The sequence below is a fragment of the Phasianus colchicus genome, chromosome 10, assembly GCF_987193195.1.
Source record: "Phasianus colchicus chromosome 10, bPhaCol1.hap1.1, whole genome shotgun sequence".
Lineage (NCBI taxonomy): Eukaryota > Metazoa > Chordata > Aves > Galliformes > Phasianidae > Phasianus > Phasianus colchicus.
In genome coordinates, this window is record NC_143445.1 from 8,275,719 (window position 1) to 8,297,460 (window position 21,742).

General features: G+C 39.5%; 1 long non-coding RNA gene across 1 annotated transcript in view; it reads right to left on the reverse strand.

The window, feature by feature from the left end:
- Positions 1 to 20,314, reverse strand: part of LOC149916588 (uncharacterized) — a 91,238-nt gene extending 70,924 nt beyond the window's left edge. Inside the window, exon 1 of the long non-coding RNA XR_016469439.1 lies at positions 20,006 to 20,314. This is a non-coding gene — a long non-coding RNA (uncharacterized LOC149916588). The remainder of the gene's footprint in view (positions 1 to 20,005) is intronic.
- Positions 20,315 to 21,742: the final 1,428 nt, after the last annotated feature.

Genomic DNA, 21,742 nt, shown 5'->3' on the forward strand with positions numbered 1-21,742 from the left:
GCAAGGAAGACTGATTAATAAAACTGTTGCTAAATTAATTGAGCACAGCATCACTATTTCCATGTCAAAAATAATAATTGCTTTTCAGCTCAAAGGATTCATAAACATACTGCAAATTCTGTAAATACAGAGCTGATCTTGGGCTGAGGACCTATTGCCATAACCAGCAAGTTAGTTTTTAAAATAAATGAACTGTGGTTATTTTCACTAGTTATGTGGCAAACCAAGCTCATTTGCCAAAATAACCAGGAAACATTTGGCTTAGGCCCGGATTGTTCACCACAGAAACACAACTCTGCAGTAAAGACACTCAGTTACAGCAAAGCCATCTGAACAGTGAAGACAGCTTGCACTGCACATTTTTAATACTTTAAATCTGCCAAAATCCTTTTCCAAACAACCAATGTCTACAAAACTGTTCTTGAAAACTACAGATCACTGGTTCAAATGAGAATAGGTTTGATTAACTTAAGGTTCACTTGCCTGACAGACGCTGTACAGAAGAGATAACACATGCACAAAGCTCTGAAAAATGCTTACATCTTTCTAAAGAAACAAACAACAAAAAAAAAACCCACACACCAAAACCGTAAACTAAACAAACAAAAAACTCTCTGGAAAAAAATACCTATAATAAAGATGTTTTTTTTTCAATAAGAAAATTTATTCAGGTAAAAAAGTATTTAATACATATTTCACTGTGATTCAGAAGGCTACTGGCAGCCAGCACTGCAATTTATTACTGGAAACCTTCTTTTACATAGGCAGACTTCAGGGAAAGTAGAATTGCTTCAAAAGATGTTACAGTTTGCCTTGCAGTTTGCCAATTGGAAATCTCTACAGGAGGTTTGGTGAACAGCCTGCTGCTTTCATTACCTCATCATTTTCTGAAACCTGAATCAAAAGAACCCCAAAATAAAGTAACCCAAATTTAACCACAATAGTATTGGCTTGCTGTGCATTCACACAGGTTTGTATAGGTTTAATTGAAAGTGTATGTTCATATATCAAGCCTGGAGACTTGGCTTAAGAAGACAGATAACTCAACGGTATGCAGCCCCCCTTTTCAAACTTTTGGCCGGAGGGAAACCAAGGAGTGCTTTGAAGTTTCTTATAATATGTAGAAAACAGAACCTTACTCAAAGTGGGAATATGCAGATCAGAATTCCTCAGGTATTAAGCTCTTCTGACTCACAAATTGTTTGCGTCTGAATGCTGTCTAAAGGCGAGGAAAATAAAAAGTGCTATGCCATATGATTTTTTTATGACACAGTTGAGGAAGCTTGTTTTATTTTTTTCCCTCTAACAAGGAGTCCTTTTGGCATTTGTTGGAAGTTGTTGTTTGATATCAGTAGGTTTTATTCTAATTCTCCACAGAGAACATACTAAATAGTCATAATTTTTATGGCAATTTTATTTACCTGTCACATTATTTTGTGTTTCTTGGTAAAGGGGAGGAGCAAGGATATTTTTGCCTTATTTCTGGTACCATTCTCAAATTCCAGTTGCCATCATTTAGGAAATTTTAATGATATTAATGAATACTAAAGGTCATTTCTGAGGGCAGCTCTGAAAGTAATGCCTCCTATTTCATTACGTTGGCCATCAGAGGTGGATGCTGGTGGTGTGACAGTAAAGCTGAACCTTTCCATCAGTATCCCACTGCATTTTGTCTGTATGACAGATAGCAGCAGTGGGGCAGTCAGACAAAATGGCGTCTGACTGGAAGGGCATATGAAGCAAGGAGTGTCAGTGAATTCCTCCATGGGGAAAAAAACATACCTAGAGTGGAGCTCTAAACGTACCTTGGAGTGACCTACACAGTTCGTCTGTGTTACCTGGCACAGCACAGTTGATTTCTGCAGCTGTACTGATTCAACATTATTGAGGACTACAATTTTCTAGTCTTGGTTATAGATTTTGCTCCATACATTCAGCTACTCAGAAGTATTTGTAGGATCAAGTCAAAATGCAGGTTAATGTAGTGATTGCCAAGCAATGTGAACTAAAACAGCTTTTCACATTCATTCCCATTTGCATTCGTAGACACACAGTTAGGAGCCTTTTTCTTCCTTCATTTCTTTTTTTAATAATGAACGCACACAAAAAATAGTCAAGCTAAACTGAAATCTGTGAAGTTTGCAACTAAAGCATGAACAGAGCATTACGTGGTCTCAATAAGTAAGCTGAACACCCACCATTTTTAACTTGCACACCCCTAGACTCTGAATCCCCAGACCAAACTACAATTTTAGTACAAAATCATAATACAATAATCCTGAACTCATCAATACAATCACAAAGGAGAACAGATTCCAAACAACTTTGGAAGGCTCTGAATGCCACCATGTTTTAGAAAAACTCCTAAACAATTAAGCTTACATTTTTCCTAGCTTCATCCTGTGTGATTCATGTAAAGATGTGGGTTCACCTTTATACAGTGCATCTTGGCATGTATCATGTCTTTTTTGAAATAACTGATCCCCAGGTCAGTCTGCTGCACTGACCAGAGGAACCACTGCTTGCTACCTATCTGTACGTACATACTTCATATGAGATGAAAACTCTCCAGGACAAGGTTTTAATGGCAGGTCCCAGATATCACTATGATACAATTACCTATGTGAAAATTACTCTTTATTTGCTCCTGGAAGGATGTACAGAAGTAACACAAAACTCTGCTATGCAAACTTGTGACACATCTGAGAAAACAAGCGGACAGTGGAAAGACTACTAGCTAATAACTCTGCATGAGAACCACTTTCTTAATATAGTCAGCTAAAAGCATCATAAGACAAATGAGTACAGCCTAAGCAAGACTAGCTGTTCTGAAGTTTGAAAAAACTATCAGGGACTACTCTGAAGGCAGAAGGAAATGAAAACAACTCTGCTGAACTACTCCAACAAATAAGATAGAATAGACAGTGGCCAGGACAATTTCCCTTTTCCATCGACATAAACTCGTAATGATAATAAATAACGATAGTAGACAATAGATAGATTTTCTTCACTTATTACTCCCATCAAATAATTGAAAATGAAAATTAGCCATTCAGTGGTAAGGTGCTATGAAGACACCAATTTGATTTTCGCAGAAGTGGGATTTAAATGTAGATACCTTAAAACTAGGACAAGCATTTCACTCTGGCAGTTAAAGAAGAATAGTATGACGACACTCACAGTCTACCTCCTGGAAAAGCACAAGTTTTCAAGAAAATATTTGCATAATAGTTTTTGTCAAGAAATACATGCTTCATGATCCAAAAAGTCACTCAACCAACCCTCAAATCCCATTTTCTTCTTTTCATATTGTCCTTGAGAATTGTTCAACCAATACTGGTTTTTAAACTAGAGTTCAAACAGAGTGCACAAGTGAATCTCTACAAGCAGTTTCCATTGAATGGCTTTCTAGCAACTTGAAAGCTCTGGTGTCAACGCTTCTGAGTGAAAATGCCTACTACTGAAAGTCTGATGCCCAAAGAAAGAAAGCTGTCTTTGAGTCTCCTAGTTTGAAGCTTTTTTCTTGTGTGCCTTTCCTGCCATAAAAATGTCAAGATCATCAGAGACTATAGGACAAGTCGGGTAGGGAGGAACTGATCGCTTTGCTGCAATGCTTCAATACACATGGTGAGGCTGTGAGACCTCAGCATGCCATCCTCTGTGACTGAGGCATCACTTGATGGGGCTTGATGTGAAAATACTGCCTTAGCCTTAGTAGAATGTCACTCCATTATTAATTGGTGTCAGAAAAGGTGATTAAGGTTGAATTTACTTTTATCACCACAACAAGCTTTTCTAGAGAATTTTTAAAGTGATAATGTTTTAAAACCTGAGACAAAAAGCTGGAATAATCAATGATTTGTCTTGCCCTTCATGTTCTCATTTTCAAGCTTTTAGCCTTATCTTATGAATATTAGACTGCAGCAGATTATGGTAATATAAAGTATATCAGTTCCCCTCATTGTTAGGATTTTTCTTTTTTTTTTCTTTTAGAGAGAAAGAAACATGAGAGAAAAAGAAGCCTGATATTACCTGGTGCCAAGGATTAATGCTGTATTTTGCCAAATGGGATTTCATAAAGCAACTTCAGAAAAATCTCTATGGTTTCAGGAAAGATCCATTAAAGCCACGGAAAAATAAACTACACCTTTTTCTGAAAACATCACAAATCCTGGAGAAGAAAACATTTTTAACATAGATAAACAGAGCATTGAGAGGAACAGAAAAGGCTCGTACAGACTCCTAAAACTAACTTTTTTTTTTTTTTTTCAGGGAAATATCACTTTTACTTAGTACAGAATTATATATATATTAGATGCAAAGTTGCATGATGATAACAATTTTTTAGAACTTGGTTGATTTATGAGTTGAACTTGTTTGATAAGGGTAAAGGGCTTGAAAAACTTCTTTCACTAATTCAAGAATTTGAGAATATATCCTAGAAATGTTGTGAGATGCCCGTAGTTCCCCTTCTGAGAAAGGCCTCTTCTACCTGCTGACTGTTTATTCTGGCATTGATTCTGGCATCTTCTAAATAAACTGTTCTACCTGAGGTATTTGGATTTCTCCTTCTTCCCCTAACCTTGATACACATCAAATTGGAATTTGTGTTTTAAGCCAACTACACAATTTCCTCTTACATCAAACAGTATCTTCAATTTATATCTACCTGGAGCACAGCAGCCTCATCAATCTTAGGTCTGCAGCCTGTTATCCTATTCTTTCTTCCCTCCCTCTGAGAAAAAACAAAGCTGCATTTTGTAGCTTCTGCCCAGGGAAGCTGCCTGAATCCATGAGCTCTTAGCAATCTGACTGCTATAAGCACTAGTGCCGTTATATCTATGAACAATTTTTGATTCTTCTGTCCGTTTTCTCACCCAAAAGCATATCTCATTTTCCCCTCTTCTAAAATCATGGAGAACAAGAACTGCAATGGAAATTTATTTTACCTTTGCTATCTTTCATCCTTCATGTGCATAAATACTACTGAATAGTGGAAATGCATACTGCCCTCTGGAACCTATGGCAGCTTATGGGAGCTCTCCTTCCATTTGAGGCAGTTTGAGATTAATACCCTTTGTTAATCAACCTTCTGTGTCTCCCACTGTCATTCACACCTTGCCCTCTCAGTGCTCCTGCTGTGAGGCAACATGGCACAAGAAATTTAGGCATATTCACATATTTGCACATTACCATAGTATCCCAGTCCAGAGTTAAAGTAGAAAACAGTAATTTCAAACAAAGAGTCAGCAGCATTACATACAGATAACATCAGACCAGAGCATAGGACAAGACTGTGCTAGACTGGTTCAGTGTTGGATGCTTGAATTAATTAATCCTGCCTCAGTACAACCAACATGCTGCAGATGTTGAATAATTCTACCAATAGTAATCCCTTTAAATACAACACTGTTCTACACTGAGAGGTACCACAACAGGCAAATACAGTGATGGCAATTTAGCCCTACTTATTTCAAGTAAAATTCAAGAGCAGACCTTTTCCAGATGAATCAATGTAAGATTTGCACAAGACCAAGCTAGAAAAGAACCATGGGGTAAGTACAGTTCACTTGGGCACAGCTAACACAACTGGACCACTTCCATCAGCCAGCTCAGAGCAGGGACAGAGCAAAGAAATACGCGTTTACACCCAGCACTGCATATCTACCTTCAGATTTACACTTGATCCTTCAATTTTCTTCACAGAAAAGATAGTGCCATTTTATCACAATGAGGAAGAAATTACTGCGATGCAGTCAGCCTGCATATTTCTTTCTCTCTTCCTTTCCATCCATGCTTAGAGCAGAGAGAAGTCTCAGCTAACCTCACAACACAGACATCCACGAAGCAACCTCTTAACAAAGATGAGAATAAAAGGATGTTTTATTCTTCTTTCTTGCTAGGACAGTGTAGTTCTAATCGTTATATATTAAATTTTCCAATAGAAATCATCGTTTACCCATACCTTTGGGGAAAAGGCTTGGATAAAGAATGTGAAACATATCTACCTGCGCTTACTGCCATTATATTCACAGTCTGAGGAAGAGGCCAAAGCACCACTGAGGGTTCTCGAGGATTGCTGCACAAGTGTTAATGAAATCCCATTAATCACAGCCCTAGCTATCACGGGACCTGTCATCACAGGAGGTTGCAGACTACCCACAGCAAGTAGAGAGGTTAGAAAAACACGTCACAAGAAGGTACATGTATGACCTCTCCTGAGTCTGCAGTGTTGGTCAAAACATTTTCATACCGTGCCTATACCGGAGATGGGAGAAAGAAATGCCATAGGGAGAACATCTGCAGAACTTAAAATGACACAGTTCAGTGAATTTTCAGTTCCATTCTCTACTTATCAGACTTGAATGGTAAGTATTTCTCCACCTTCATTGCCAGGCAGGTAATTCTTTGTACTCCTTAGGATCGATATTAACTGCACCTGGAAAGGTGTGTTGTTTTGCATGCATTTTGTATGCAAAATATGGTCATGGAGCAGTGAGCACTATTTCTTACCACTAGCATTAAAGCCCAGGAAAAAATAAGCAGGAACTACAGTATTGTGAAGAGAAATACCTTCACCTACTTGACACACAATCTCCTCTCACTCTGCTTGCTGCAGCTGCACTAGACATACAGTAACCCTACACCTCTACGCACAGCCCACGAGATCCAGCACCTGATACGGTTTCATCATTCACTCTGGCCCAAGTTCATTCAGGTACACTGGTGTGAATTTGTACTTGCCCCCAGTAAAGTCAGCAGAGAAATACCAGCACAGTTAAACCTATAGTACGCTTCTAGCCTCTTGTTACTATTCTGGACACCTCATTATCACAGAGGAATTTAGTATCTCTGGAGCAGGTCTGGAGAAGGGAAGCCTTTACTGTTCTCCTGTGCCAGATAAAGTGCCTTGGAACTCACTCACATATGTGGACTCCATCAGAGAGAAGCTGCAGAACCGCCCCAAGTTTTCCCTAACAAACATAAGCATCTGTAGAGGATTGATTTAAAGCGTCACTTAACAGAGGTCTCCACCCTAGCCTTCTCATAACACTGGGCCAATTTAGAAGCTCTGGAGTATACAGTTGGAAAGACGCATAAAAGCTGTTTTTGGGAGCCTTAAAGAGGGTTGATTTGTCTGCTTCACAAGGCAAAAGCAGACTTTTTATCACAAATACATGAATGATTTGCTGGGTTTGTGTCTCAATATTTAACAGGCTGAGTTTCTTTCTTTTTCTGTCAGAATAGCCTGTACATTTCCTCCATCTCCAAACAGCTATATTCTGAAAAAACATATGAAGAGCTACGTACGTTTCCTCCTGTGTATATTTACAAGGGAGGAGAGAGTATAATGAAATGTAAGATAATAAGGGAAAAATGTAAACCATGTTTCTAAATCATCTGGGGGGTTCTGTTAACAAAATACAGTGTTTGGTAATATCTTTCATTTGTGTAAATTAATTGCACTACTGCTTCTTTTGGCTAAAAGGCCTGAATTCACAATTATTAGTTTTTTATGTATATACTTTCAAGTGACCATCTAAAGATGGTTTCTGAAAGAAACAAAAGGGATTTAGTCAACATGCACAGATGAATTCAGTATTTCATATGAGATAAAAAGAGAAAGACAGTAATTTGTAAACTGTGGAATAATAATAATAAAAAAAGATATCAAGGGAGAGGGATTGCTTTATGTAACAAGCTTTGAGTATAAATAAGATGTCTAGGCAGGATGTTTAACTGTAATAAATTGACTGTTTGGGTCTTTGCTGACATATCTTTTTAACTTTATTGACATTAGCTATATTTGTATGGAACTTTATTACATGGCAAGGATTTCCTTGTTCAGGATTTTATAAAATTACTTACAGTGCAAGCATCTTGAAAGTACAAATGATAATCATGATCAGAGCATGAGAAGATAAAGAGAAAAAAAATCACAGGCAAGACAGGAGATGCAATATGGATGTATTTAACTGCATTTTCAGCAGGATCAGCTTTTTGCTACATTTACTTTACAAGTTACTTGTAACACAGCAAGAAAGGAGAGGGGAAAAAAACAAAGTTCTACATACTGTATTATTGCAATCTGAGTCACTAGCGAAACCAAAGGATTAGACTTCAGCTTTAGTTAAGGGTGACATTCCTTCCATCCAGCCCTAGCATTTACTGCTAAATGAACAGCTCTGCCCTCAAATTCTAAGATGGAAGCAGTTCATCAGCCAGCGTCTGGAATGTGCAATGTTACATAAATATTTTTTTCCAGTCTGCTCCCTTCAGTTCTTCAAATTTATTATATACATATTCTTTTTCTTTTCCACTGTCCTTAGTGATTTTTTTTTTCTCCCAGAGCTGAATTTTATGTTCACCTAGCAAGGTTCAAGAACCAATCTAACTCAATGCCCTGAAACCTCTGGGAGTTCTGCTCCTTCCAGTATGTTGGTGAGCTTTACTGAAATCCTACACAGCTTCATCTGTTCAAAGGTGAGTGCAAGGGGAAGCAAGGAGGTTGAACAGCATTGCCCCTTCCTGCTTCATATAACAAATTACACTACACTGGACAATGAGCTTGTCCCAGAGCATCTTACTCTCCTCCAGTTGATGCATGCTTTCCCACAGCATGCATAATGGTAAAACAAGCCCTTCATATTCTGAATTATATCACAGAGCATTTGCCAGAAAATGTGTCATTTGAGAATGGGAGGCTCTGTCCATCTACTCATAGGGAAGAGGTGTTTGCAATAGGGCTGGAGATGCCTTTCTCCAACCAGGCAGAAAGGCAATCACAAATCCCCAGGAGTTACGCTCTCACTCAGCCAATGGCAGAACTCCTCTCTGCCTAGAATGTGTGCTGTTTTCTCAGCTCAGCTACAGTCATTTTCACAGTAAGACTAAGATAAGGTAAAACTGTATTACACCCTACAAGACACCCAAGGGACCACAAAGCAAACACAGGTCTCAAAAAAGCTGAGCACTACCTCAGTAGGTCCTTTGTTTCTATAGCCTGGACTTCTTAATGAAGTATGAGAGGTATGAACAAATTAGAGACTCATAAAGTGAAGAAAGAATAGATGACTGTGAGTAAAATTGAGATCTGCCCTGCAGAGAAAGTCTTTGGGGTCCTGACAGACAAAAAGCTGGACATGAGCTGAGCCAACTGTATCTTGGGCTGCATCAAGAGGCTGCATATCCTGGCCAGCAGGGAAAGGGAGGGGATTGTGCTCCTCTGCTCTGCTCTCACAAGGCCCCATCTGGAACAGTGCCCAGGCCTGGGGCCCCCAGTGCAGGAGGGATGTGGAGCTCTTGGAACAGGTCCAGAGGAGGGGCACGAGGATGATCACAGGGCTGGAGCACCTCTCCTACAAGGAAAGGCTGAGGGGCTTGTTCCACTTTGAGAAAAGAAGGCTCCGTGGAGCCCTTCCAACCTGAGCCATTCTATTAATCTTTGACTAGGACTTCTGCCATATTTTTTTCTTTCAAAACCCACACTTTTCCTTTTCAAATAGGATGGCCAGAAATCTATCCCTGAATGCAGCGAGCACTTGAAATGCTTATGCCTTTAATGTGCAAATCCTATACCGCAAAAGGGAATAACTAATGAGCCACTATTTTAATGAACCAAGTTAAAATGGCAAGGTGACATCTCTCATTTAAGGGAATGAATTCTAAATGCCATTGCAAAATGAGCCCCTCCTTCTCCTGGGAAAGCAAGACAATATTGGTTTGTGATTAAGTCCTACAAGCCCAAGCAGTACATAGCACAGAAGCAAGGTAACCTTTAAATGCACAATAAAAAACCCAGCGAGACACTAGTACTCACTCTCTTTTCTCACATGCCCCACTTGCACTGGGTTTGTTAGCAGTGGGGACTGTGGGGTCTTTCTGGGGGAAAGGTGGGGCTCTGTCCCAGTGGAACACATCCAGAAGGTTCCAGCCAGCTCCAGCTCAGGCTCAGCCCATCAGCAGGACTGCTGGTGCCCCAGGGACCACAGATCTGATAAAGGGCAGCAGAGAGGGGAGGAAGTGCAAGAAGCACTATGCAATACTTGAAATTTTAATCGATATGTTTTATATGTGAGATGAGTTTCCCTGGGATGGTTGGTTAATTCAACAGATCGTATTTTTCCCTTTTGAAGTTCACAGAAACTTATTTCTCTCCTACTCTGCAGTGTTATTCAAGACAGTGCTCTGTGCAGTTAATTAACCTGGGGATCTGAAGACAATCTACAAGTAGCACTAAATTCCTGCACACTGTTGCTTGAGCTCCCATAAATCCCTGATCCATATTGACAAGCCCAATCTAAATTCCAGTCTATAGGAATCTTTCTATTAACTTGCATGCACTTTTTGAATCATTTCATAACTCCTCCGACTGCACAACTTTTCTCAAATAAGCATTAAAAAGGAAGGGGGAGGGGGTTTGTAACTTCATGATTTCCATTTCCCAACTCTAATAATAAAACAAGATGGACAACAAGAACTGCATCATTCTGTTTACTGATCCGATATATCTGATACTCAGTTGTTTGTGGACAATACTGCAAGAGGAACTGTTTCAGCAGAGTCACATTTCTCCTAAAGCCCTGGCTCATTAGTGGGATTCTGCAAGCAGACAATTAATGGACAGGACACCAGTTCTCAGCAGGCACGCCTCACCATCACTGCGCAAAGAAGGCAGATCCTCCAGAATTATGTAAACAATTCTCATAAATGTTGCAAAGAGCTACAGACAAGTATTTAACCAACCTTTCCTGCTGGGAAGTGAAGGAAGTTTGAATCATCATCTGTCGATGGAAACAAACTAGAGAAGCGTAAGGCTTTGATTTCCTGAGTGGGAAGGACTCTGCAGCAGATTGCTGATAACCTCACTTTGCAAAAGCCCATAAGCTAGAAAGATGGAACATGACTGCAAGAGAGATGAACAGCCACTCTGAAAATGGGCAAATAATTTATTCAGAAGCAGTTGTTCATTATTGTTCACAAAGAAATTGTTAGAGTCTTAAAACACATTCATTATTTCAGATTGTTCCATTTATTTCTTCAACAAATAAGATACGTGTTCTGAAGATATTCAAGTTGTGAAGTATACCATTGACTACTCCAGTCAATGTGTTGGATAGCTGAATTATTTGCATACTTTAATTACATAATATGGGGCAGGAAAACTGAGCTTTTAATCACAATGAGCAACGCTTACTCAAGGAAGAAGTCCTACTGAAATCCAAAGAGTAAAGACTTTTCAACATTAGAAAATGAGTCAGAATCTGACCTTATTCACAGCTGGTGTTCTGAGGTATTTTTACTCCTTGTTTTTCAAATGCATACACGTCCACACAGTTTTGTCAGGGAGCAATAACAAATACCTTTTGTTCTGGTATAGTCAGTGCCGATTCAAAACTGAAATGCTATGAAGAAGGACCTGATGTTCAATGACTCAGGTGGAGGAAGGAGAGAGGGAAAATACCTTTTTCTTCAGAGTCTCTATGTCAATGAAGTACAACTATTCACTGTTTATAAAAAGTGATGTTCAAATCTATTTCCAAAGTCAGGCAAATGTTAGTAGGATAAAAAAGAAAGTCTAAAATATTAAATGAAAAATAAGACAGAGCTGCACCCGATTAGCTTTTAGCACCGCAAAAAAAAAAAAATTATGAGCTGTTCTGTCATCATTTTCTAGAGGTTTTTAGGAAGAATCTAAATTGCTATGCGGGAAGAGCACTAAAAGAAGAAATTACAAACATATGCTAACTCGTGGTGTTTTGTATGCCAGCAAACACCACCCCTCAATAAATTAGATGAACTCAACAAGCAATATTCTTTATTAAGACAAGCATTATAAAGGAGACAGCAACACAACGAATTGACAAAAAACCCTCTGTAACCTAACAAGAGTGATGGCATGAATCTGAAATGAAACTGTAGCTGCAAACTGCAATCAGCAGAGACACCACATAGCACACTATTCAATTCCAGCACAACAGTATCAGAATCAGTGGGCACTGGCGACCCACACATGCACTTGTAAAGAAAAGAGTATGGGTGGATGTAAGAGAAGGAAAGGTCCAAAAGGAAGTTTTTCTACATGTGAATGATATTTTAAATTTAGGGGGAAAAAAATAAAAAGTGGGAGAAAAAAAATGAAATGAGGAAAAAAAGAAAAAAAAAAAACAGCTACAGTGTCCCAAGAATGTAGTTTCAGCATCAGCACCAAGGAGTTTGAACTGAATCATCATCAGTTTTCACCATTTCAGTTAGGTATTTCCAACTTTCCTTGAGGAGGAAAAGGTTTAAATCTATTTTGTTCTATTTAGAGATGGAGCCAAAGCAACACTAAAAGCAGGTCTAGCCAGTAATTTGACTGTCAAGCTATTTTTCTCTCATCATTATTATTTCAGTTTGTACCTGCTTGAGTTTTGCCCACATCTGTTATGTCTGGTTCATTAGAAGGGCTTGCTAATAAATATACTGTTTTAATAATAGAGTTTTGGGTCTTGCACCAGAACAAAGTTATCATCTATATCTTAGGCCTTTTATCCTCCTTTTATGTGGAGGATGTAAGTTCCTTTCGTGGAGGATTTCACAACTTCATTTTGCTTTTCTGAGAAACAAAACTTTGAGTAGGAAAACTTCTCCAGATATTGAAAGCATTTGCTCCAGATGAAAATGCTTCAGAGTTGACTTGGCGGGGGGCATTTTGCAAGTTCACAACAGGGCAAAAGAGGTAAAAGCACTGTCAGCTATTCATATCCAGACACACTGCTCACTCCAAAGCACTGAGGGGATGTGGGTTTTCTGGCGGCAGCAGTGGTTTGGGTTTTCTTCTTTGTTTTAACAAATACAGTCTCTTAGATCAAACATTCAGACTTCAGGTCTCTGAACCTCTCAATTAGGCTTGTGCAAATGCACCCAGTGCCTTTATGCTCTGCTCCCTTCCCTCTTCCCCTTTCATTCTCCCTTCCTGCTTCCCCAGCCTCGGAGTGAAGCCTCTCAGACTTGGCAAGAGCTGCTGTACTCCAGCCAGCTGCTGCTTCAGACCTAGGCTGAGTTTTCAAGGCATAGACCTCAAGCAGGGTGGGGTGGAATCACAAAGCACAAACCTGAGCCAAAGCGCTGAGGCCCTGGGAGAGCACACCATGCAGGTGCTGCTGCATGTAGGAGCCTTGCTGTGTGCAACGCCGATACAAGGAGCTACCTCCAACCAAGGCAGATCAGATATCAGCACGGTCATGCCATACCAAAATTAGCACATCCCATTTTTTCTAAAACACACTGGATCAGGCTTTTCCACTGAATTTAAGCCAGTGTTACTTTTGGTTAATTCACGAAACTCAGCCAACCCTCGTTTAGATTAGTTCCTAAGCTCTTTCTCCTATATAATACATTAACCTTGCACTGAGGTCTAATGGAATCAGCCCAGCAGCTCGGAATAGAGGAGGCCATTCAGCTTCCCTGGGTCTCCAGCTGGCAGTGTTAATCCTCAGGGCTCCAGAGTTAAATCTGCTCCCACAGGCACACTGCTTGTCTCAAAAAAGGAATTTTCAGATTTGACAGGGACAAATAGCAGATCTGCACGCAATTCATTCAAGCAAAAGTGTTTTATTTTTCATTCATTCAATTACATGCAATCAGTTGCTCTTTCCTTTGAGACAACCAGAATTTGTCACAGAAAAAAACTGGAGCAGTGAGCTGCCTCCACAGAAAGGGTAACACCTAGGCCTGATGGAAATCTGCGAGAGCAACTGCTTCTGCTGTAGCTCCTACCAGATGGCATACTCAACTATAGGCTTAGTTTCCAGGACATCAATGAAGCAGTGGTGGATGCACAGGGGAATGCACGAGACAAACTTCACCCTTGCAACAGTGCAGGAAGAAGGAGTTAAAAGAAGTTCCCTAGTATACATTCTACACACTTACATGCCCAGAGGCACCGCATTTGGCTTCCCGTACCTCATGTTTTACCTTTTTACTTATCCCTTGTGGTTCATTATTGCAGGCCTTTAACTTGTGAGAACAAGACTCACCATTCCCTCTGGGAGTTTCGCCGCTGCCCTCTCACTCCCTGTTCCTCCCTTTTTTGTTTATCATCTTCTAACTACCTCTCCCAGGTTGGGAAAGGAGGTAAAAGGCAAGGTTTTTATCATGCTTTCCCCCTCCTCCACAATCTCTTTGCAGAATCGTTTAGCTCTTAACAAGAGAAACACCACCGTAAGGTGAAGATGAGCCAGGTAGGGTTTATTTAGAAAGCAGAAAGAAACCCACAGGCCAACCTAACAGCACAGGGATATCCACACCATCTTCAGACTGAAACACTGCAACCCGCCCAAGTCCATCCCTCCCTGTGAACCTGCCTGCAGTTTAAGTGGACCAGGCTCCAAACATCCCATGCCTACACATCTCCTATACTTGCCTGCAGGGTTTAAGCAGAGGCTTATATACAGTAAGGGTGAGCTCAGTAGTAGACGTTTACAAACATGCTGTGCTAAAAAGAATCCCATTTTCTATTAGCATCGGTCATATATTAAATGTACTCAATAAACTTGATTATATTTGCCGAATCATTTATTTAAAGCATTTATTTTGCTTTTCCCTCTACCAATCTTTTTCCTAACTTAATGGTTGAGGAAAGAACGTTTTGATATAGAAAGCCATCTGTATCAAATGGAAAAATATTTGACTGTTTCAGACCTTATTTTTGCTAACAGGTAGCTTCTTGCCCTTCTACCAGGAGGATGTGACAAAAGGTTTGAAGCAGCAAATTCAGCCTTCTCCATTGGATCCCAGCACCTTTAACTTCCGCAGGAAACAGAACAGATGACTGAAAGAGCATGGGAAGTTGAGCTCAAGAGAGAGAAAAGTGGTTGAAGGAGAAAAATGAGAAAAAAAGGCATTTCCTTCTTTCAACAGGTATTCATTTTCCTGGTGGATGCAATAATGCATGCTGCACGTGTTTTGTCTTCTAGAAATAAATAATTTGCAGGTATGTGGAGTTCAGCTACAACAAATCTTTCAAACCAAAGCAACATTTTCTTTGTATGATTAATATGTTACATTACAGCTTGCTTATAAATTAAAGGAACAGAATATGATGTACTGCAAAGGAGTTGTATATTTTTCCTGCTAAGCTACAGTGCCTGTAAATCATTTCCACTGCACTTCATTTTTAATTTGAATTCATAAAAGGCTGTACACTTATTTGTGGTTTTAAACAAAAACAAACAAAAAAAAGAAAATGATGAAAGGCTGCAGACTTACATGTTTATTAAAGGAAAAAAAACATGCTGATGTAAAGCTTCAGGAATTAAAATATATGTAAAATATAAGGAAGGTGAACAAGTAAGATTTCTAGTTAACCTCTGGGAATTTGAGTGAAGTTTGAGACGTCCCACTATATATTCATTAGCATTTGGCCAGGACAAAGTGATAAGGGAAGGCAGGGTGAGGAACTGGAAGGTCTGGAACAGGAGTGCCCTCCACAATCCTCCATTACCCAGGTCAGGAATTTTCTGAAGTCAGTTCAGTCTAATGGTAGCTAATCATCTTTAGAGGTGAAGCTCAGTCTTTCAGAAATGTAGGTTATTTCTTCTCATCATATGTGCAGGTTCACAGTGACACAGTGATAGCTTTGCTATCCAGATCACTAGTATAATGTAAGTTTCCAACTTGTAGCAATTAACCAAAAAATTCAGGTTAAAACTACACAACGGTTTTGATGGACACATGAAGGTTTTATTGCAGGGTTGTGTTTTTAAAGCAATTATGAGGGAGTTCTTTTATCTGAAATTAAAAACTAAATGATACACTTCCTAAGAGATGCCAAACGTAGTTTCTGCCCACCTGTAGATATTCTGGTCCTATATATTTAAGTAAATTTGATTTTCAAACATAAAGATAACCTCAGTGAGGCCAGATCCCAAGAGAAGACTTGGATCTTACTTTTGTAAGCCTCAAAGTTACATGAGTATAGGGAAGTTCTGAGATAGGCTCTAGTAATGCTCTTTATAGATGAAGCATTAATGAGATAAAGGTCATGCTTCCACTGAATGGGAACTCTATATTCACATGCTGTTTATTATACTCCCCACCTAATTTATGGAGACATCACCATCACTAATATGATCATCAGAAGGGGAAAGTAATTTTAATTACACTTGCAAGAAAATCACTGATGTGGTATCAAACGAACTTTGCAAAATACTTTCTGTTACATATGTAGTGAGCTAAATGTCAGTTGCTTTAATAGCTCTTTCAATAAAACATTATGTCAGTCAGTGAGAAATTTACAGAAGTGTAATATCAATGAAAACGATGGCTCTGACTCTATACAAATCTATGATTTCATAAAAATTAGCAGCACTCTTGCCTCACCGCTGTATTGACCACTTTCAGTAGGAACGTGTTCCAAATAAAGCACATACTTAATTTTTTTCTGATGCACCAGAATGCAGCTGAGTAGTTCAAAACTCTTTTTATCTCCCACATAAAACTGCTGTATTGCTAACAGTAGTAGATCAAACTTTTCAGAATGTACTGGAAGTCTACACTGAAAACTGCACATCACAGTTTTTCAAATGGAAACAGTGCCCAATTCACATTCTAGTTACTGGCATTCCCATTTCTAAAGCAGCAAATTTGCCCAGAGCAGAAGAATATGGTAATGAAGACCCACGCTTTGCTCAGGGCATTTTAACTTGTACCAATTCCATTTCATAGGGAAAGAAGAGCTACAAAAACTGTATGAGTATATATTTTGCCTGTATACTATTTGCCTGGCAATGCTGACATTTTCTTAGGGAACACTGTGCAGAGAACCCAGGCATCCTTCAGAAAATACCCCTGCAGTGTGTATGTGAGCACTGTGGCTGTATGAAATCAGAGATCTTAAAATCCAGAGGACAAAAAAACAAAATCCCACAGCTTCCCATCACGCTTTCAGTATATTTCTTATGGCAGAAGAAAGTAGAAAACCAACAAACGGGCAAATAGCTTTGAGTTTTAAAAGAATATCAACTTTACTTTAAGATCTGGTCAGTAGGGACAGTTCCTTCTAAATGCAGGGTTCAAATGAAGAACTGTCAGGCTCCAGCACACAGTTCCACAGCAAGTGGTGATCAAACATGTATGTGCTTTCATGAAAGCAGATCCCATATTGCACAGATACTACATGGGGACAGTAGGTCCAGCCCAGGTTTAGAGAGCCTAACTGCAGAGAGTAAGCCTCGAGATCCTCACTCTCTAGAGCATGCTGGAGTTTGTATACATAAATAAACTTAAATAAGCTTAACATTTGAAACTTTATGCCACAGTAGATGAGTTTTTCTACATCGCAGCCAGAATCAGCAAGCCTGCATTTCTGCATGTCTGCAGTGAGTGTAGGGAAGCCCCAAGCAGCAGGACCCAACAGGCTGCTTAAAGAATCATATTTATATCAGGTGCCCAAAGAATGTTGTTTTGCTTGGCATTTCCTGCCTGACTGGTTCTCTTCCTAACAACCGATCTTTGTTTGTCTTAATTTGTTTACTTTCCCTGTGATTGCAGTAAAAGCCAACATCTTCCTAAGAAGCAATTTGGAGGAAACAATACAAGACAGGAAAGTAACTCATAACAGTGTCCAACAAACTGAGCTTATAACATTTCTTCTGGGACACCGGCAAACTAATGAGCAATCTCCTAATTACAAGGAAGGTATTTAAGTAAGCACAAAAGCCTAGATGATGCTAAACTGACACCTCTTGCAGAAAAAAAACTGCTTATTCTTAAGTTAGCACAAAAGAAGCAGCTTAAAAATTTACAGACAACCAACAAGCTTTTGTCGCTGATGCAGAGTAACTGTACTGATTTATTTTTTCAAGTTCAAGTTTGCATTTTCTCACTTAGAGATTCACTCTGCTTATAAACTTATATTTACTTCATTCTACATTCCTAGCAAGTTATAAAGCCTTCCTTTGAACTCAGCAGACAGGGCAAGCACAAAATCAATTCATAAACTAAGGTCCAGACACAATGCCAAAGTCTTATAACAGACCTAATTTGCTGCAGTGCTTATTCATCTAGTTATAAAGACCAGTACTGAAACCTCTTGCTACAGTTCCGAACTTTTTAATGACTACAAGAAATAGGAGACAGGAATAGCTGCCAGGGAGGCAAAATTGTCCATGATATCAGGACTTCTTATGATGGGTTAGACAGATACTAATATGCTACAGAAAAAAAGAACGTTCTTTGAAAGAAACTTGTGTTGAGCATAGGATTGCAATATTTTGGTTAACTGTATTATGTATTCTAAAGTTAAATGACTAAAGATGGCATCATACAAGCTTAGAATATATCCCAATCAAAGTAGCTGGGATGAAAGAGAAAAGAGAGAGGGAAATGAGGAAAAGAAGAGTGAAGAGGGGGAAAAAGGGAGCACTTGCCCAGTTCCTGGCACAGAACTCCAGGTGTGTCTCACCAGGGCTGAGGGGAAGGATCCACCTCCCTTGGCCTACTGGCAACACATATCCTAATGCAGACCAGACGCTGTTGACTTGCTTGCCACAAGGACACAATGCTGGTTCGTGGTCAGTCTGGTGCCCACCAGAATTCCCAGGTCATTTTCTGCAAAACGGCATTCCAGCCAGCCAGTGCCCAGTCTGTCTGCGTGCAGGTGGTTATCGCTCCCTATGGGCAGCAATTTGCACTTCCATGTGTTAAACTTCACAAGATGCAGTGCAATTAGTGAGTCAGTCTCTCTTTCTAGTTGTTTATCGTCTGCACATTTGCTGAGGGTGCATTCTGCCCCACTGCACAGGTCATTCATGAAAACGTTAAACAGTGTGGGTGCCTGCATTGACCCCAACCATGGTGTTACACCAGCAATGACAGGTCTCCAACTGGGCTTTGTGACACCAATCACATCTCTGAGCCCAACAGTGCAAACTTGCTGTCCATTTACCTAGCCTATACCTTAACTGCTGTGTTTGTCTATGAGGATATTAAGGAAGACAGTATTAAAATACCTGCTGGGATCCAGACAAACAAAAACTACTGTTCTCCAGATCAAAACATGCTACTTTTCTGCATGGCCTGTAGCCACTGTAAGCTTTTTCTAATACACTCCTCTTTCAAAAAGCTCAGCTTAAAAAAAAAACAAAAACAAAAAACCTTTACCAGCCTACCATAAAAAAAAAAACAACCATGTATTTAAAGCAAGTTTCAATTATTTGAGGAAGATGCACGACTGAGTACATGCACTTCTAAAACTAACTGCAAAATCAAATAATACAGGTGAGTAAAGATGGGTAATGGTTTGGACATTAAATTGAAAGTTAGGCATGAAACGAACATACTGACATTCCTCACGTTCTAAACATACAATTTCTGCTATCTCACAACCTGGTGAAAGATCCAATGCTGCAAATTCACATTTTCTTTCTTTTTTTTTTTTTTTTTATGAGCTTACAACCAAATCCCTATGCTTCACTGTGAATCATCTATCAGAAAACACTAAGTTCTTTACATAACAACTTCTGATAGAGACTGGAGACACAATCTGGCCAGGAAGTCCATGGTTCAAAAGCACGAGGCAATAAAACAATGCCACATGAGCGACTTTGCATCAGTTCAGGGACACAGAAGCTCAGCCATAAAACAGTCCAGAACAAGACTTTTTGATCTAGCTCAAAACAAATCAAAAGATTCAAACATTTCCCAGAAGCACCATGTGCAAATTCTCTGGGGAGCAAAACATTTTTTCCACTTAAGGCTCTGGTAAAACCCTCAGCAATCAAAAGTCCCCTAGAAACACATCATATTGATCAAAATCACAGTCCAACTTGAATCTGTAAACAACCCAAGAGCCACTGAGATATTTCCAGCCCTAGGAGTAGTGATGCAAACATGACAATCTATGTAAGGTCAAGACCAGATCTATAAGCATAGCTCAAATCCACAGAAAATGACTCTGAGTTTCTTAAAGTTCAGAAGGACTTTTTTCTATTTCTACCCTCATTTCCATTCCCACACTTACCTTTTGGAATTGATCTGTAAGTAGATAGGCTGCTCCCCTTCTGCTACAGTCAGGTCTATAGTGGGTCTGCAGAGTACAGGATGTTCCTCTGGTGGAACAACACCTTGTAGATCTCTCATTTGTACTTAGGATGACCAGCTGTACTTTTAGAGCATTTTCACACTTTTCCCAGCCTTTTTTTAGAACAGCCTCCTCGAATTCTGAAGTTCACAGTCATTTCCACCATCGCAGTGCAGTTATTCTTATGAGAAGGAAATAAGCCTCCTTCTGCCTGGCAAACACACTGGTAAGCACTGCAGTCTGAGTATAGTTTTGCACCATTCTGAGGAAGAAAAAAAAAACAAAAAACTCTGATGTGTACAAGTTGATTTTCAGAAACTTTAAGGACATCTAGAAGATACGTTAAGTTCCTACAAAGCTGTAAAAACTACTCAAAATGTACAAGAATAGCACGCACACATGCAAAAATGTAGATAATATGAGTTTTTACAATGTCAGGAGGTAGCAACAGCAAGACTATTCCAAGAGGGAAAACGAACCAGGAGCTGTGGGAGACCATGGCAGCAGCAGGACTCTGCCCTTCCCAGCAGGACAGAAACCCAGCAACCCAAGCTGGGCAAGCAGAGCATGGCAGTAATAACAGATCTCATCAGTGCTCCAGCAGTTATCAAGCAAAGGCAAGGTAACAAGCCAGGACTGGGATCAAACCAGGAAATCCAAACAATTCAGGAACAGCAAGGAAGAACACAGAAAGCCCAGGCCTGTGGGCCTCCTGGAACACTGTGGGTGTGGATGAGGCTCCCAACTGAGGCTAGTGAAGGTAATCACAGCACCCATATTCTTGACAACTATCTGATTTAATATTAAAAAAAAAAATCAGGGACAATATTTTTTTTTTGCTATTTCTCATTCTTCTCAAGCCCAGCCACCTCTTCTCAAACAGTAAACACAGCAAACAGATCCACAGATAATGACTGTCCTTCAAAGAAACCGTGACTGTCCAGATAAACCGTGTTCCAATATAGTTTGCTTCCCAGGACTAGAGTGCCTAGGGAGTAAGGCAAGTTGCTGCATAGGGATGAAAATCATTTTGGAGTTTATACTACATACTCCTTAAGACAGAAGTATGTTTCTCTTCTGATGTCCAGCCAGTATGGACTACCTGAACCTGGCTACACAGACAGGACAATAATAAAGAAAGCTCTGAAGCCTCAGCTGAGAGATTTATTATTTTTTTCATATTTGCTCCCTTTGCTTTGTAATCCATCTATACCATACACCCTAGCACCTAAATGTGGAGTGAAGTATCTTTAATCACATACTGTCCTTGATACTTCATTTTGCTATTATCTTAAAAGGCAGTGCTCAAAAGAAATCATCTCCCTCAGATAAAGACTGAATCACAGCATGACTCAATATTTTCTTTCATTAAAGGACTACATTCCATTTGCTCTCTGTTTTAAGTTTCATAATAGAACTTGCTTCAACCATTTTACTTCTAAAATTTGCACACTGTGTAGTCAACATTTTGCAAGTTGATTTACTACTACACAAAACATTTAAGAGTTCACTGAAAAAGCTTTGAAGGTTTTAATATCAGAATCCTTCTCCAAGGTCTGCTTTGGTATCAGTTTTTCTTATTAAAATAAAACCTACTTAAAGTCTAAAATGAATGGTGTGGATTTTCTCTCTGCTAGACAGGCCTATTTACATTCGGTGAAAGATCACTGGCACAGT